General features: G+C 43.1%; 1 protein-coding gene across 2 annotated transcripts in view; it reads left to right on the top strand.

Moving 5' to 3' along the window:
• The first annotated feature begins 9,415 nt into the window (after window positions 1-9,415).
• The window catches only part of B3GNT2 (UDP-GlcNAc:betaGal beta-1,3-N-acetylglucosaminyltransferase 2), a 56,112-nt gene continuing 48,360 nt past the window's right edge, over window positions 9,416-17,167 (top strand). The window contains exon 1 of one of the 2 annotated variants that reach the window (XM_080997462.1): window positions 9,416-9,525. The gene's annotated coding sequence lies outside the window, so the exon portion shown is untranslated. Of the gene's footprint in view, window positions 9,526-9,806; window positions 9,931-17,167 lie in introns of those variants that run through there. The other variant, XM_080997461.1, reaches the window with a different exon arrangement.

The raw sequence follows: 17,167 nt of genomic DNA, 5'->3' as shown, positions 1-17,167 counted from the left end.
TGCAAAGATAATTCCGCCCATTAAAACAAAAGGATGTAATTGGATTAAAATAGAGTTAATAGCAGAGCTCTGCAGAACAACAGGAGGCATTGCTATTATTCACTTTTTTTCTCCAGCGGTTGAGACCAGAAGAGAGCTCCCTTGCCTCCAAAGAGAACGAATGTGAAAGTGAAAAGAATGGAAAGTTATACATACATTTTCCTGCTTGGCAGGGGGTTGGACTTGATGGCCCTTGTGGTCTCTTCCAACTCTGTGATTCTATGATTCTATTCTATGATTCTATGATTGCACTGGGGAACAAAGACAAGAGTCCTGGCTCAGATGTGAAGGCCAGTTCAGACATTTATCTTAAGCTGACATCGCAGCTTGCATGGTGAAAGGGCAGGTGCATGCCCTGTCGCTGCACATAATGTGTGGCACAGGTACTCTAAACAGGCCTTCGTGTGCGTCCTGGCTCAAGCTCCCCCTTCTTTAGGGGGAAGAGCTGTGTGGCTCAGACCACTGCACAGATGGTCCTCCATGGGGGGGGGGGGAGTTGTGGCAGTGGCTGCTATGTGATAACAGGCCCAGGAGAAAAATCCCTGTAGGAAATTCCTATACGTACCTTTATTTCCCTTCATATTCAGCAGCAGTTTGTTTGTATACACAAAGAGTTCATAATTGGAAACCACTGTCAGACCCTATCAGGAAAATCAAGCATAAGTGTATTTTGGCTACTTCAAGCACAATGCATGAAAGTTCAAAACCCCATGCTGGAAATTATTATCCAGTCATTTGAAAAGCCTAAATAGGTGTAATTTCAGATGGAGAGCAAATTAACAACAGAAAGACTTTTCAGCATGAACTGTTACATCTCTAGAGCAATGCCTTGTGGTATATTACAGTGCATTTTGAAACTGTAAAGTGTAGGGCAAAATATTAAAGTGACATGCATATATGAAATCCAGAACCTCTCAGGGGTGACAGTACTGTTGCTTGCTTTCTGCGGATGGATTTGATTGTGGGGAGGGGGTTTGGGGGGTTCTTTGGCAGGGTTGTTATTGGGATTTTTCTTTCCCCTCCTTTGAGAACATCCTTCAATATTTTAACTAATTTATTCAGCATGTCAAGTGTTCAGTTTCATCTTGGCATTGGCTTCCTTACAAGGTTCAAATTATTCCCATTTCTCAGTGGGGCTATCTGCCTCAAGAGGAGAACTGGTTCTTGCCCAGGACCCCCATGTGTGGTCCCATTCCTGCTTTTTCTGACAGTGTGAGAAATAATTTGATGCTAGGTCCTAGTTCTCTCCCCTTCCCTCCATATTTTTTATAATATTTTAAACAAAAACAAAAAACATTGCTTATGGGGCAGCAGGAAATACATCTCTTCCCAGAAGACCTGGTTTTCTGAAGGACTACTACTGGATACCAAACCACTGGTTTCATTGTCATGAACACGATTTGATGGTTATTGGGAACATCTGCTCCTACACTACTGTCCTCCTTTGCCCGCAAGAGAGGAAGAGAGTGAAAACTTTGCTTTCACATTGGAGCAATCTGCAGTTCCACATTATGTACAAGCCGTGGGCTGGTCCACCGTCCCTCAGACCATGTGGTGGGCCAGATTATATTTTGGGAGGGAAATGAACGAATTCCTATGCCCCACAAGTACCCCAGAGATGCATTTTAAATAAAAGGACACATTCTACTCATGTAAAAACATGCTGATTCCTGGACCATCTGTGGGCTGGATTGAGAAGGCGATTGGGCCGGATCCAGCCCCCGGGCCTTAGATTGCCTACCCCTGGTTTAAACCCTGGTTTATATCATGGGTGAGGAATCTTTAGGGTTGGAATCCAGTGGGAGTAACCTTGCTGGAGCTGCATGGCAATAGTAGGTGGGTCCAGAAGCAAAAGGTAAGGTGGGTCGAAAGATGTGACTCTTATCTTTTATGATAGACTTCAGTCCAGCCATGCAAAAGTCAGCGCTTTCTAACCACACACACTCACACCTCCAGGTAAGCAAGAGGCATTATAGACAAGATAGAGAAGCTTAGATTAACGCCCCAGGCATGAGATCCTACACCTTTGATTTAGGTGATGGGCTGAATTGGGCCAGGAAATGGGGCAATGCCTTGTGGAATCCCAGGAACTAAATAACTTGATGAGTAGAATTTATAGCAACTGAGTTTTCAGGCATAGTTCCTTGGTCTTCCTCATAACCAGCAAAATAAACAATGCAACATAATAAATGGTGTGGGTTTCCTTAATTTGCACAAATTAGACAAGATTTAAGGTCCTCCCTCCCTCTTATAGCATAGCATACACATCGGACAGAATATAAGGAACCAAGCAGCACACATTCCACCTCTTAATCACATCCCTAGAAAGCACATGCTGCTTCGTCATAGGACAAGTGCAGTGGGATATGCCAAGAGTGCACACATGGGTGCCATGGCAGCAGATGTCCTTGCAAGCTAAGCCCTCAACTGGGCCAAGTATCTGAAGGCACCTTCCCCATCTCATGTTACTTCTCCCTTCAGCACCACAATGACGTCTGGCCTCCTATCATGCAATGATGTTTTGTTTCTGTTGCCACATTTTTGTAATATTAATGGTTAATGATATGTGATCTTGCCTAACGAGTCAAGAACACTAAAACCATGATCTAACTGCTGAGGCACTTGTGACCTTTGATCACAGAATTATATTGAATGCTCAAATATACTTTGGACAAGAATTGTTTTTTGAACTGAAGGACACAGTTTAAATAAGCTACATCATGTCAAATTCTTCAGTGAAACCAGTGGATGGAGCAGTGTGGTGTAAATGAAAGTTGCAAAGAAACTTAAGGCACATGTCAGGAAATAGTATTTTACATACTACAAAACTATATGAAATTGCTTACTAGAGGTTTGCTGAGGCACGAAAGTCAGCATCATTTTAGAAAAAAAATGGGTGATATCCTGAAGTACCTGAAAAATATTTCTGTAAGTCATAGAATCACGGAGTTGGAGGGAACCCTGTGGGTCATCTAATCCAACCCCCTGCAAGGCAGGAATCTCAACTAAAACATCCATGACAGATGGTCATCCAGCCTCTGTTTAAAAACCTGCAAGGAACAACCACAGCCTAGGCCAACCCCAACCTCTCTCACCACCCAAGGAACACAAGTGAATAGAAGAACCTGCACAAGCGACACTGACACAAAACCCCACATATATTAAGTATAACAGAAACATCGCCACCCTCCACCCTCCACCTCTTTCCCCCTTTTCTTCCTAATGTATCAACAAATGAAACTGATCTGTAAAAAATGTTACTTGAAAAAAAAAGAGAGATTGCACATACTTTTGTAAACCAAGAAAATATTTTTTAAAAATACATTTTTTAAAAAACCTACTAGGAAGGAGAGTCCGCCACCTTCCAAGGGAGACCAATTCCACTGGTTGAGCAGGTCTTACTGTCAGAAGCTTCTCCCTGAAGTTTAGTTGGAATCTCCTTTCTTGTAGCTTGAAGCCCTAGGTTTGGGTCCTAGCCTCCAGAGCAGGAGAAGGCAGGCTTGCTCCAACTTCCATGTGACAGCCCTTGAGATATTTGAAAATGGCTATATTTGAAAATGGTGGCTGGGGGAACCCAGTCAGATGGGTGGGGTGAGTACTATCAGTCAACCAGACATTTGGTTGATTGACACCCTATGCCCTTTTAAAACGTGTTGGAGGGGGAATGATTAGGTTGTTTTCATTTTGATTATTTATTTTGTGGTTTTCTTTTTTGATTTTTTCCTATGGATTGCCCTGAGACCTGCAGGTATAGGTTGGTATACACATTTAATAAATAATAAAATAAATCATCATCTTCATCATATCCTCTCAGTCTCGACTTTTCCAGGCTACTTGACTCCCTCAACTGTTCCTCATAAGGCTTTGTTTCCAGACCCTTGATCATCTTGGTTGCCCTCTTCTGCACATGTTTCCAGCTTCTCAACATCCTTCTTAAATTGTGGTGCCCTGAACTGGACACAGGACTACGGGTTTGGTCTCACCAAGGCATCATATCCGTGCAGGGGGCGTGGGGCGTAACTGGCTTAGCAACCTGAGGCCTTTGGTTTAAAGTAACCATTTTAGCATTCTGTTTGTAAGTTTGCTTTGTTTTTAATGTAAAAACTCAATTAAATACTGAGATATATGAATGACATTTGTTATGTCTGTTCAGCACACAATTTTAAGTTCCAAGCCTGAATACCAGCTTATCACCAAAATCCCCATCTGCAAAGCAGAAAGCAAAATAGATTTTATATTAAGTGCCAACAGTCTGGCTCCTAACAGTTCAGTGAAGACCTCTCTTCTGCATAGGTAGGACTTCTTGTAAAAATTCCCTCAGCTCTGCCAGTCTAGATTTCTGAAATGCTGCCTTGGAAGCAGGTGCTGGACTTCAGCATCTTGAGCAATCTACATTTTTCTTCCAATACCTCACTGCTACACTATTTGTACAGGGCACATGATGTCTGCAACCTTCGTACCAGACAGGCACTGTAACTAGATTTCTGCACCATCACACTGTCCGTTAAGCATTCAAACCAGTTTCTTTCTGGAGAGACTCACTGGTTGTCATTGTTCATAGCTGAATAGTGGAGGCAGCACCTCTTTCCAGAAAGTTAGTAATTGTGATAACACAAGAAAATACAATATGCCAAGTACGCCACCTCCAAAATTGCTTGTTTACTGCAGTTAATATGTTACCTTCTGGTGGTGCGCTAAGGTTCAATGAAGGCTATAAACACTGTAATTTAGCTTTACAGAAAATTACAGTTCCTGTTAAAGAAACTATGCACTACAGTGAGTTGACGTGCACATATTAATTAGATGGGTTTCTGGACACTGTTAAATGTCATGTAATATGTATAACCATCTAGTTTTTGCCAAGCACTAACACAGAATACCTTCACAGTTTAAACTGTTTTTCTGAACAGTTCATGCAGTTAGGCTGCTTTCATCCTGTAAACAGCTTAACTGTGTTCAGGATTGTAACCTTTGCTTCTCTCTCCTACCAGCTTTTTGTGGCAGTTCAAAATAATCTGCTTTGTTTTTAATCTGCTTCCATTGACAGCTGTATTGAACAGTATCATTTACTTCTGATTTATACAGATAAAGTTAAATGCAAGGGGTTGGGGGAGAAACCTCTTATTTTACTACAAAGTTTGTGTGTTAAAATATTATGGGCTCTATTCTTCTTCTCTCCCCCCCCCCCATTTGTTTGTCTGAAGCTTAGAAATTTCAGCCAAAACCTTTGTAATCTTCAACTTTGTTCTTCCTTGAATATATCAACTTTTCCGCAACTAAAATCATCCCATAGTTTATTCACCCAACATGGCACTTTGTTGACTGCAACCTTGCCTCTTCTTGTCCTCAGTATTAGGCATGGAAATGGCTCTGGAACATCTTCAGCTGTTCTGTGGCTGATTTTGGCCATGGGAACATATGCACCATCTTTTGTTATCAATGGATTTCACAGGCATAACACAATGACAAGAATAATTTTCCAGCTGTGAGTTTGGGTTTGGGGGCTAATAATAATGTAAAGAATGTTAGTCATACTCAGAGAAGGCAACTAACATAAGTCCATTCATTTCACTGTGTCTACTCTGAGTAGAATTGAGTTGGATACAACTCACTGCCTACTCTTTTAGTCTTCTAGGATGTTCTGCTCTGCCTGCAAGATGACTTTCTGTTTTCTGTCCATTTGCCTAATGCATTTTATTTCCTATTTTTTGAAGCATAAAGTTTTATCTGTTAGTGGAATGTAGTTGCTTTAAAACTCTGGATTTTTGAAAGCATGTATTAAAAGTACTGATAGACAATGATCACTGCTTCCCTTTAATAAGCAGTTTAGACTGTGAGGGGGTTTTTAATACTTGAATAAAAAATAAATCCTAAATGCCTCTTGGATTGCTAACAGGAAACATTAAAGCATTTTGACTGACGGATCTAATGCATTTCCCCTAGTTCACACTTGTTTATTTCTTGAACTTTCCTCTGCTTCCCCTCCTGCCTGCCCCAACCACTTCCAGGCATTTTTGTGTTAGTGTGTTTTAAATATTTAGAAAGAGTAGCTCAATTTAGCTTAGGGGAGTTGCAGTCATTTCTAATGAGAGCCTTTTAAGGATATAGTTTCATGGGAGAAACAGAAAGATTCTGGGGTGGCTCAGTGATCCTTCCCAGCAGCTGATGGAACTAATTCACTTTCACAAGCTTTATAATGAAGAAGTTGTGTGGATGGTTCTGCAATGCTAGAGGAGAGAAAACATGACAGGAACTCTAAACAACTGACTTCAACAGCCATAAAGGAGAAATGCAGTATTTAGGGTGTGTATATCACTGACGTTTTCCTGCAGAAGCCATAAATCAGAGGCCATAAGTTTCTAAATAAAAGATGTCAGGGCAAACAGGGAATATCTATCATCTTCATGCTCTGCGTGTGAGCTCTTGGAGGCATTTGGCTGGCCACAGCTGGAAGTGTTGCTGGACTAGAGGATCTGACAGGCTACCTCATCATGGTGGCTCCTGACTGAGGCTTCCCTAAAGCATTCTTCACAAAGTTTTTCCTGCGATTTTCACCTTTTGAAACCGTGGACTTGGATGTTTCAACAAGCTCTCTGTTTCTCAAAGATGGATGTAAAAACAACGAACAGGGAGTAGTTCAAGCTGAAACAATATTGAGAAGGGGAAAGCTGGCTAGTTTTATGGAAAACATTCTTCGTTGCCATTACCGCTCCCTGCTCAGGCTGCACAGAATCACTTCAAGTGACAGAGATGAGCTATTTTTTTATCCCTCTGCCATATTCAAAATCAGTATGCCTAAATGGTCCTTTATCCATTCTCCCCACTGTCGGGGTTGATAAGAAACTGGGGGAGTGGAGCTCACTTATAAGCTTGCTAACAACATCATATTCTGTTCTACATCATTATTTGAATTCTTATAACACTTCATAAAACAGGTGTTGCTTATTTTATTTTATTAGACTACAACTTCACTAATCCCTGACCACCAGGGCTTTTTTAGCTGGAACACAGTTCCAGCACCTGTCAGGTGGGTGCCATTGCCATTATAAGAGAACAGGGAAGGCATTTGTGGTGAGTTCCAGCACCTATTTTTATAGAAAAATAGCCTGGCTAACCTGTGACTATATTGGTTGGGGCTGAAGAGAGTTGGTCCACTATCTGGAGGGTACAGCTTAGCCACCCATCATAGAGGCTAACAAACTGGCTCCTTCACAGCCAGTTACTATCTCTACCTTATTTCACAGGGCTATTTGGATAAAAAGGTGGGGGGAACCCACTGGCTCTACCTCAAGCTCTTTGGAGGACTGATATAATTGGCATCCATCTGTCTCAAGAGACAATGGCGTGTGCCTCTAGAAGTGAAGCCAAACCGCTGCATTAGCAAAACCAAAGTGACCTCCCCAGGGTGAAGCCTGGCCAGTATGTCTGGAGGTCCTGGGCTGCCCAGACCCCCCTCTCGGCCTCACTGATGTGGTCCAAAGGAAAGCAGAGCAATATGCATGGGGTGTTAGGGGAAGGGTAGATCCTCTGGTGAGGGACACGTAGTGCTCCTTCTGTGGTAGTTTGTCCACCTTGATCCCCACCCTGCCCTCAGTGCTCACCTATGGCTCCTAGAAACTGTCAGAATGCGACAGCAGCAAAGCCCCAAGGAACAGCTTCAAGTAGCTGTCTAAACCTGGTCAGAGTAGCTGATGGGTCTCAAACCCTTGGTGGTTAGGGACTTGCCCTGCATGCAAGGACAGGGTGCAGTGGATTGAGCAGACAAGACCAATAGCGGACTGATAGAAATATGATTACTAAACAATAAAAAGCGTTGGTCATTATTCTGAATGCATTAGCATTCTCTCTCTGTATGTGTATATATAACAACACACACACACACTATGTATATATATATATTGTGTGTGTGTGTTGTTATATATACACAGAATATATAATACCATCCTCCCACCTTGGGGGACAGGGCTTGGCTGGCAATGGAGAAATCTGCCAAGCAGCTTTCACACTAGATTGACTCTAAGGGGATTCATAAAGAATGACACTTCTAGCTTGTGCTGGCTGGAGGCTCTGCTTTTTTCAAGATCTGCTTTCTCATATGTCTAACATCTCTCATCACTAATTGTGCTGCTCCTTTACAAGTTACATAATACTGCACTGCTGAAAAAGCTTTTGTTTGCTGAAAAGGGTAAAATTTCACAATGGAGGTAAAACACACTAAAAAGGAAATGATTATAATCTCATTCCAGTAGAAAATCCTTCTCTTTGCAGTGCCTTGCCCACCCCCTTCTCCATCAGCCAAGGTTGATCAGGTTGCCACCTCTTCTCTGAAGTGGTCCTCAAGACTCTGAATACAATTGTCATTTGCACATAACAGTTTCTTCTGTGTATTAGATTTTGAACGCCTGTGGATTAAAACAAATATACACAGATCTCCAGCTTTTAAAATGTGCTATTGCAAACAAAGGTGTAGCAAGAAGTACGCTCAAAGGAAGATCACTGGATATTAAAATGACATTGTCTTATCCCATCAATTTCCCTTTGGAAATTTATTTGCCTGCCAGGAAGGGACACCTATTGATGGAAGATTCAAATGTGCAAGAGAACAACAAGTGGAAGATAGCAGAAAGACGGGAACGAGGAGGGAATGATGGGATTGGGGAATAGTCAAAGGCAGAGGAGAAAAACATTTTACATTAAGAGGGGTGCAAAGGGGTGTAGTATTAGTGTGTGGAAGAATAGCAGGGAGCAGGAATAGGCCCCAAGGCTGTGGGAGAAAATAACGGCTAATGGAGGTGGCACAAGGGAATCTAATGGCTGAGTGACAAGAACGCGCTCGCCCCCCCCCCAAAAAAATTCCTAACACATTTAAAGGCAAATCCAGCTAAGCTTTGGGAATGGCTGCCCAATCTACTGTATCAGCCCCAAATGATGGTGTGGGGACAGAGGTTCCCTAGATGCAGGGCTGTATTTTTGTTAAAACAGTTCTGGAAGCAGATCTTTGCTACAGATAATACAGATATGAATATTACTGGTCAGCCTTGCTCCCTGATCTGGGGCTTGAATCTATCTGTGCCTTATAGGGAAATGGTGGTGATGCTATTAGGAGTGGCATGTAATGAGATTGCACAGCACTGGATGTACATAGAAGGTTTCTCCTTGAACAGGCTGATGGCCTGTGTCTGATCTGTTGCACTCTAAACATCTAAGCCAGCGTGCAAGAGTAGTTTGCTGCTTTTAAAAGAAATATCATTTTGACGCAGTGTGACGTAACCTTTTTATGTCAGCTGTCATATATATATCATCCCCCATCCCCCTTGTTACGTAGTTGAGAGTTTATGTATCCCCAAGTTTTTGAGTGTGAGAATTTCAAATGTGCAGTTACTTTTGTGATTGGACAACATTTAGCTTGGTCAGTCTACGTTTGATGCAGAAGCACATAAACTGCTTTCGGAAAAGAATTTGAATTTTACCTTCTGAAAATGTCAGGTAATGCATAAGAATAAGGATACAACTGCAAGTACTTGGCAATTTTTTAAAAATGACTTCTGTGCCATTTTACACAAATTTTACTCACCAAGCAAAACTAAATTATATTAAGTAGACCCAAATGTATTTTGCATTTACACGTCATGGTACAATTTTTTAGCACCTCTCAATTTTGGAATTTGAAAGCTGAAAAATCCAGCACACCCTAAAGCCTGTGGTGCCGATGCAGGGCCTCTTTGCCACGGCTGCTCTCTGGGTGGCTGTTTGGAGGGGCCCCGGGCTGGGGGGGGGCCAGACTTTGGCCCCAGGGCCTCCCGGCCTTGTTCTCCCCGGAAGTGGGGGAAGGGAAGAGGCCGGGCCGGACGGGGCGGCTGCGCTTGCGCTGTGGGGAAGAGGGCGAGAGAGGTAAGGGGGCAGAAATCAAGCAGCCCTGGGGCTGGAAGAGGGTCAGGGAATGGAGCCGCTGTGAGAGGGGACGGGGGTGGGTGTGAGGGGAGAATACCGAAGGCGGGAAGGGGGGGGGAATCTCCGCCTGCAGGGCAGCCATTTTGTGGCACGGCTTGAAACGCCACATTTCCGACTTTGCCCCGTGGGCCCAAGAGGCTTTCAGGGGCCTTCAGATTTATGGCTTCCTCGTGTTTTATTCCCTTCCCACAGCTCAAGCCTGTTAACGTTGGTGGTGCTGCCTGGGAGGTTGAAGAGGGCCTGGGAGGCGAGAGGGGGCCGGAGTTTTCTGCCTTTGAGGCCTTGTGCTCCCAAACTTCCTCCACAAAAATATAAATAAATATAAATAAAAGAGGGTCAGAAATAAGAAAGCACATTCCATTCGCACACCTTTGTTTATGTACAGATGAGGAAAAATAATTCAGATTGAAACATCCTTTTCTATTGCAGTGCAGATCAGATCATCAGAAGACATAAGCATTAGCAAAAAAAAAGATTAACTTACTATTTAGTTTTTTAAAAAGACCTTTTCTGGCCTTTTTTGCGAAAAAAAATCAAACTACCGCATGAAAATCAGTTGCTTTGGCAATGTTTGATTCAACACTTAGCCTGGCCAAATCCACAAGACATTTCTGAGACATTGTAGATAATTATTAATTAGCTAAAATTTGCTAAACGACCTCTCTCCAGAAGCTACTGTTGCTGGAATTGTCAATAGTATACTTAATACTATTAACACAAACATTTGGAAACAGGTCACAAGTTTACTAGATCTAATGGCTTTAACTTGATATTTGATTTGATTTATTATATTTCTATGCTGCTTTTTATTCAAATAAATCTCAAAGCAGCTTACAAACAATAAATGACAAGAACATAATAGAACATAGTAGAACATCAGAAATATAGCATAAATCATAAAATAATTAACAAATCATCAATGAAACAATTACAATCCATAAAACACTTAACGAAGCAGCAACTGAAAAAATATGCTAAACATCACAATTTCCCTCCCAGATCCCCTTTTTGACGCTGGGCAGGAGTACAATGTACCCCCTGCAGCCCCCTCCCCTGGTTTCCAAGCAGGTGTCATTGTGTCAATGGGACTTTGTTCTGAGTAAATGTGCTGAGTGTTGCATTATTGTATGAGGGCAGCTAGTTGCTAGTTCAAATCTTACTTTGATGGAGACTTCACAAAGTGGGCCAAACAGTACGTGGAAAACCTACATTCTAGGTTGTTTGATAGATTGCTGAGAAATGAGCTGGGCCTGAGTGAAAAGCGCTTGGAAGCTCCTGAAACACTTTAGTATTGTGCACCTGTTTGGCTTTCTTCTAGAATCTAGCCTGATTGCATTTTTAGTTTCTGTTCTCCATTCTCATTCAGACATAGTTGAAGATGTTTCCTCCTGCTACTTCCACTTCTCTGCTTTAAAAAGGTCCTCTTCTTTCTCAGCAAGCCATAGCTTATTTCTCACAAGGGCAGAAATGTCTGTTGTGCCTTTCCCCCCAAAATTGAAATTCTATAATATTCTTAATTTGATTACTTACGTCTGTCTTGCCATCCTTAGTCTCTCTTCTTATTGACTTTAAATTGTTTTCTCCCGCACATTTCTTCACAATACAGATGAACCCACCAGCTGGGATGGGATTAAATAACAGGATAACCCACCCCTAGGAAAAAGGGTACTGTATTGTAGTTCTCTGCTTATTTTAAGAGAGATGCAATTTTCATACTCTTTACTGACCATATTAGACAGTATGCAATGTGAGGGTCTCCCTCTAATATTTACTAGTGCTATTATGTGCCTTCTCCATGTAGGATCTAATTTCTTACGCCACATTATGCCTCAGTCTTCTCCTGCAAGGGAAGAAAGATTCAGACCAAACATCTTTCTGGCAGTATGCTTGTGAAACAGACAGGACCAGGAAGTGGTGGGCTCTTCTTCATTTGCAATATTTTTAGCAGCTGTCAGGGATGCTGGAACGGTAGATTTCCTGCACTGGGAGGGGTTTGACTAGATGGCTTTTGAAGCCCATTCTAATTCTGTGATTGCGTGATTGGCTGCCACTAGCATAGGAAAAATAATGTTGGGGGAAAATCAGGTCTGGACTATCAGATGTTACAGGGAAAGGGAGAAAGTTAAATGTGGTGGATCCTTATCCGAGAGATGTTCACAGATGACGCAGACTTGACAGCACACTCCAGTGAAACTCTACAGAGACTCATCAGCCATTTTGCCCAAGCCTGCAGGGAGTTCAGCCTTACCCATAGCCTGATGAAGACCAATATCTTAGGTCAGGACATTGCCAGCACTCCACACATCAGCATTGGTGATCACACACTTGAGGTGGTAGACAATTTTGTCTACCTACGTTCCACCATAACCAGCAATCTCTCCATCAACGTTGAGCTGGCAAGGCAGCTATGGCAGTGGCTCGCCTCTCCAAAAGCGTATGGGAGAACGTGATGCTAATGTCCAATACCATGATAAAAGTTTACCAGGGTTGCGTCTTGAGCACGCTGCTTTATGGAAGTGAGTCGTGGGCAGCTTACAACCTATTTGGAGTGATGTCTCGATGCCTTCCACATGAGCCGTGTCAGGAGGATTTTGGGTAACAATGACAAGACAGAATTCCAAACAAAGATGTGCTCACGTTCCCAGCATGTTCACATTCCTGTCTCAGCGATGTATATGCTGGCATGGTCATGTCCACAGAGTGGAAGATGTCAGGATTCCCAAGGATGTGCTTCCAGCACCAGGCCAATTGGCAGACCAACTCTGCATTACAGAGATGTCTGCAAATATGACAAGAAGGCTGGTAGCATCAACCATGCTACGTCTCCAGGCACTTGCAGACAACTGTAATCAGGGCCAGATTTAGGTTTAATGAGACCCTAAGCTACTGAAGGTAATGGGGCTCTTTATATGTCCAGCTGTCCTTTGTCAACAACAAATTGTCACTTTTTTGTGTTGAATATATGCTATATGGTAATTTATGGACTTAATGGATATCTAAAGCCATTTGCACGTAACAAAATAGGTACATCATAGGAGCCTACACAACACAAAACAATGTTGCTGCATGTAGGTTTTATTTTATTTGTTTTTTATCTTATATTTTGGAAATGTACATCCAGTTTTTTCACATTAATTTTTTGGGGGGACCCCAAAAGATTGGGGCCCTAAGCTATAGCTTGTTTAGTTTATACGTAAATCCAGCACTGACCGCAATGCCTGGAGATAGGCAATCAAATTGTGCATCCATAGCAGTGACCACAGGAGAAATGACCCCTGGTAGGAGCACAGAAAGAAGAAACACCATAGTCCCAGTGGGATGCCTTCATCTGCCCCAGCTGCAACAAAACAGGTCTCTCCCACACTGGTCTTTACAGCAGGCACTAAAATCATCCAACAGCTTGACCCCACCCCAAAAAAGCACACTCCTCCATTGTCTCCCAAGACAGACAGATTCCAACCTTTGTACAGTCCAGCCTCAAAATGCAGGAAATTTTGTTCCTGACACACTTCCTCCTCCTCCCCTTTCTGCCTCCAGTTCACCATCTCTGCACTTACTGCAGCACTACAAATGCATACCACACCTTTAATGTTTAAATGCAGAATAGTTTTTTGTTTTGTTTTTTAAAGCTGCTGTTCCTGCCATTGCTACTATCATAAACACCGCTTACAGGAGATATTTTAAGACTGGAAGAAAGTCAAAAGATGAATGGAAGATTGGCATGATGTTTATTGGACAAATGGCTAAACAAATTAGTACCTGTACTGGATCTGGGAGTTCAGAAAGTGGAGGCTAGTTCAGCTTGCTTCAGTTCCCTCTAAGAAATCTGCATGCAGAAAGAAGCATTCTGTTCACCATGGTGGACAGATGTAATACAATTCTGGCAAGACAGAGGCCTGTGGATGATTGGTTATGCTATATGAGAAATATGTCAGTTTCCTGTTCTGGATGAAGCTACCTTCCGTCTGCAGGAGCATGTTTGTAGTCTGGGAGGATTCTTTGATCCATCATTGTCATGGAGGTCCAAATGACTAGGAATGCTTTTTACCAGCTTCAAGCCATGTGCCAAGTCCAACCATTCTTGGATAGGGATATTTTAGCTACAGTGGATGATGCACTGGTGACCTCAAGACTGGATTATTGCATTTTATGTGGAGCTCCCCTTATGGTTGGTCCAAGAAAGCGGCAGGCAAGTGCAGAAGGCGGTAGCATGACTTCTAGCTACTTCTGCTTTCCGACAGTACTGCACATTATGCTACTGGGCCACATTTAATATTTGCCACTAGTTTTATAAAACCATAAACAACCATAAACAACAGCCTTCCCTACATTACTGTCCTGCCACTTTGGTCATCTGTAGGCACCATCGTGGTACTGCATTGCATCAGAGAATCATTCTGTGGCTATACCGGTTAGGTCAGCAGTGGGGATTCTTTATCTTTAACCAGATATTTATCTCCCCTCCACCCTGCAGGCCAACGTTGACAGTTGGGTTGAGACCTGTCAGAGTTGCCCCATGGGGCTGGAAGTGACCAAACAAGACTGAACTCCCCACACATCAGCTGATGCACAGAGAGCTCAGTCCTGCTTTCTGCAGGGATCAGCTGTGTGAGCCACAAATCTATCTCTGCATGCACCCCATCTGACATTGCATATGATGTGCGCACTAGATTTAAGCCTCCTAAGTATTGCTAACAGCTGAGCTAAAGAAGGCCTTCTTCTTTTTCATATATATGGGGTAGGGAGAAAATGCAGTATCTCAAGTAGTGCTAGAGTGATGGAAAAGTTGCACTTGGCCAAATGTGCTAATGTTCATTTCAGAGGCAGAAGCTGAGAAAGAAAGGCAGGGAAAGGCAGCAAAGACACTTTTGGCAGAATAGTTGCCTGTTCTTGCCTCCTGGTTGGCTGGGGACTGGAGCTAGTAAAGGAAAGCATTTGCCTTTTGAGCAAATATTGTTGGGCGAGAACGTATTATGAATGGTGGCAGATATGTGAGACGGTTGGCTGGGAGCATCTTCCGTGATCCTCAGAGTGCCCTTTCCTGATCATCCATTGATAGAGTTCTTCTCTGACATTTTCTGGTGCCGCTCTGTTTTACATTATAGTGAAACCAGGGTGTTCTGTCTTATGACAGACCCTGGGCATCTTATAATCCTAATTGAATAATATTAATGTAATTAAAATAGCACAAACAGGATGTTCTTGTTCATTCAGTACAGTGGATCTGGTTCTTTGTAGAATATTTCACTTCTGAAAGCTTTTTCTGTCATGACAGCTTTGTCATGAAGGAACGGGTTTTCAGTTGTATTTCTGCCTGATCTGTCTTTTTGTGTGTGCAAAATTCCAACTTTTCGGCCAAGAATGCAGCTTGCTCCACCGTATTTTGCTACATCTTTTCTTTTGCAACAGTCAAAAAGGTCAATTGAATCTACAGCATTTTTGGTCAAGAGACAAATTCAGTAGAACCATGAGGTCAAATGGCGTTAGAGCTAAGCTGGAAAGACCCCTTCCTTTAGCTTCCATATTCAAGGCAGAGAAATGGGGTGGCGAATTGAGCCATTTTTTGCAGCAAGAAGTGAAACTACCCTAAAACATTTCAAGGGGTACTTCAAGATATAGTGCCGTTCCATTGTACCCAGCCACTCCCACACCACCCACAGAGTTCTCTCTCTTTTTGCTCTGTAGAGATGAATGGGGACATCATTCTTAGCCAATGAAACTGTACCAGGTTAACCCAAACTGGTTTGGCCTACCCCTACTGTAAATACAAACTGAAACAAAGATTTTACTATTGAACAAAAGACATATTTTTATCAGATGCTTGTTGTGATTAATAACTGGGAGGGGGGAATACAGTTTTTCCCAAGGCCTGTGAGACCATGGTGGTTTGAATAAGTGCCTGAAATGTGATTTAATGCAAATCACCATTTGCATAGAGCCCACAGCATCACTGATGTCACAGCTCCTCTTCTCCCCAATGTTTACACCATGTTCGGATAGAAACACCAGACCTCAGTTTGCTAAAAGGCATTTGCATGGCATAGGAAATGCCCATAGTTCAAGGCACAATGTGAAGAAGGTGGTTTAAAACTATGGCCATAGCTAGTTTTACTTTGGGAAGGGATTAATCAGTAGTGGGTCAACATTGCACCTCACTCTGCCCTCCCAACAGAAGATAGCTGGCCCCAGATGTTGCTCTGTAAATGTATACCTTTTGTCTCTGGGATAGCAACCATATAGTACCTGGGTAATACAGGGATGCGGGTGGCACTGTGGGTTAAACCACAGAGCCTAGGGCTTGCCGATCAGAAGGTTAGCGGTTCAAATCCCCGCGACGGGGTGAGCTCCCGTTGCTCGGTCCCAGCTCCTGCCAACCTAGCAGTTTGAAAGCATGAAGTGCAAGTAGATAAATAGCTCCAGCAGGAAGGTAAACAGTGTTTCCATGTGCTGCTCTGGTTTGCCAGAAGTGGCTTAGTCATGCTGGCCACATGACCCAGAAGCTGTACGCCGGTTCCCTCAGCCAATAAAGCGAGATGAGCGCCACAACCCCAGAGTCGTCCGCGACTGGACCTAATGGTTAGGGTAGCCATTTTTATGTTGTGGACAGAGGAGACCTGCCTCTTGCAGAAATGCAGTGAGCACAGCTGTTTCTGGCACTGGAGATGCAGTGGTAGATTCTTGCCTACCCGTTTAAGGCACAGAGTCTTGGCTTGTAAAATGGCAGGGGGGCACTATTTGAGTGTCATGGCAAACGACTCATACACACTACATCGGGAGACGTTTGCATTTGTCTTATATTGAAAGACAGGTCACTTATAGGATGTGGGCCCTTTTGGTGGATATGAAGAATTGCAGATAGTGGCTGAGCTCTGCAGAATGCTAGTTTTTCCACTACCTTACCATCCAGCAATACTTTTAATCAGGGCTGCCTCAAGACATTTTGGCAACTGAGGCAGACCCCAAAGTGGTGTCTCTCCTCCTTGCCAGGGAACAAATGGGGAAGAAAAGTCAATATTGGGATCTTCTGCCCTGGTGGATCCTGCTGTCTGAGGTGGTCACCTCACCTTGCCCGATGGGTGGGCCGGCCCTACTTTAACATTCCTTGGGAGCATACAGAAGCTCTAGGGGAAAGATTCCAGGAGCACTGTGACAGATTGGGAAGGATGGTGAAAACATG

This window comes from Podarcis pityusensis (genome assembly GCF_964106645.2).
Source record: "Podarcis pityusensis genome assembly, chromosome: 3".
NCBI classification, from domain to species: Eukaryota; Metazoa; Chordata; class Lepidosauria; order Squamata; family Lacertidae; genus Podarcis; species Podarcis pityusensis.
The sequence above is the reverse complement of the archived record's forward strand: the minus strand, read 5'-3'. Positions and strand labels throughout refer to the sequence as shown.